This window comes from Orcinus orca, chromosome 7 (assembly GCF_937001465.1).
Source record: "Orcinus orca chromosome 7, mOrcOrc1.1, whole genome shotgun sequence".
NCBI lineage: Eukaryota > Metazoa > Chordata > Mammalia > Artiodactyla > Delphinidae > Orcinus > Orcinus orca.
The window spans coordinates 101630984-101632766 of record NC_064565.1 but is presented as its reverse complement, the minus strand read 5'-3'; positions in this window follow the sequence as shown (position 1 = coordinate 101632766).

Here is a 1783-nt window from a genome sequence, read left to right as displayed (position 1 = left end):
TGTTGATTTTTTTTTTTTTTTTTTTTTGCGGTACGCGGGCCTCTCACTGTTGTGGCCTCTCCCGCTGCGGAGCACAGGCTCCGGACGCGCAGGCTCAGCGGCCATGGGTCACGGGCCCAGCCGCTCCGCGGCATGTGGGATCTTCCCAGACCGGGGCACGAACCCGCGTCCCCTGCATCGGCAGGTGGACTCTCAACCACTGCGCCACCAGGGAAGCCCTAAAATGTTGAAAGTTAAAGGAGCATATCTGGGTGTGGAAGGACTCCAATTTCATTTTTATTCAAGATTGCCTTGGCTGTTTTGGCACTTTGCATTTCCATGCAAATTTTAGAATCAGCTTGTCAATTTTCACAAAAATAAACCTGTTGGGATTTTACTTAGAATTGAGTTTCACCAGCAGATCAATTTGAGAGAACTGTCATCCTTACAATATTATTTTCCAATCCATGGAGTCGATATATGTCTTCATCTTTGTCTTTTTTTTTTTTTTTTACATTTAAGGCATTTCAATTTTTTTAATTTTCAAAATGTATTCATTTATGTTATTGTCAGATCATAAAGTCATCCCTGAAATTTCATCAGGGTTAAAAATGCTTCTCAGGGGCTTCCCTGGTGGCGCAGTGGTTGAGAGTCCGCCTGCCGATGCAGGGGACACGGGTTCGTGCCCCGGTCCGGGAGGATCCCGCATGCCGCGGAGCGGCTGGGCCCGTGAGCCATGGCCGCTGAGCCTGCGCGTCCGGAGCCTGTGCTCCGCAACGGGAGAGGCCCCAACAGTGAGAGGCCCGCGTACCGCAAAACAAAACAAAACAAAACAACAACAAAAAAAATGCTTCTCAGGGGCTTCCCTGGTGGCGCAGTGGTTGAGAGTCCGCCTGCCGATGCAGGGGACACGGGTTCGTGCCTCGGTCCGGGAAGATCCCACATGCCGCGGAGCGGCTGGGCCCGTGAGCCATGGCCGCTGGGCCTGTGCGTCCGGAGCCTGTGCTCGGCAGCGGGAGAGGCCACAACAGTGAGAGGCCCGCGTACCGCAAAAAAAAAAAAAAAGCTTCTCAAATCTAATGTTATCTTATATACAATTTCAAGAAATAAAACTAAGTTATTGTGAAACTTTCACAGTGAGATTTCCAAATAGCTGAGAACATAGGCAAGTTTCCCCTTTGCTTCCAACAGACAGAAGCTAACCTATAACAAGGAAGAAAAATATTTGGTGAATTGACTATACATGATTTGACCACACACCTGTCAGTCTTTCTTTCAAGAATGTTTCATTGTTTTCAATGTAAAGATTCTGCATATCTTTTGATAAATCTATTGATATTTCTAGCTATTTGTTATCCTATTATAAACAACATATTTTTGAAATTTCATTTTCTATTTATTGTATCTATAATCTTATTTTTTAAAAATCTTTATTAATTAAAAAATTGTAAATTTAGAAACACATAATTGATTTTTGGGGGGCAGTATATTGACTTTGTATTCTGTGACCTTGCTAAATTCTCTTAATCCTAAGAGTCTGTAGATCCTTTTGGATTATTTACATACACAATTATGTTGTCACCACTTTTTTTGTTCCTTTATAATCTTTTCTTTTTTAGAAATCTTTTATTAATTAAAAATTTTTTTTAATTTAAAAGAAATATTTATTTGGCTTGCTGGGTCTTAGTTGCAGCATGCGGATCTTTAGTTGCAGCAATGTGGGATCTTTAGTTGCAGCATGAGGGATCTTTAGTTACGGCATGCGGGATCTTTAGTTGCAGCATGCAGGGTCTTTAGTTGCAGC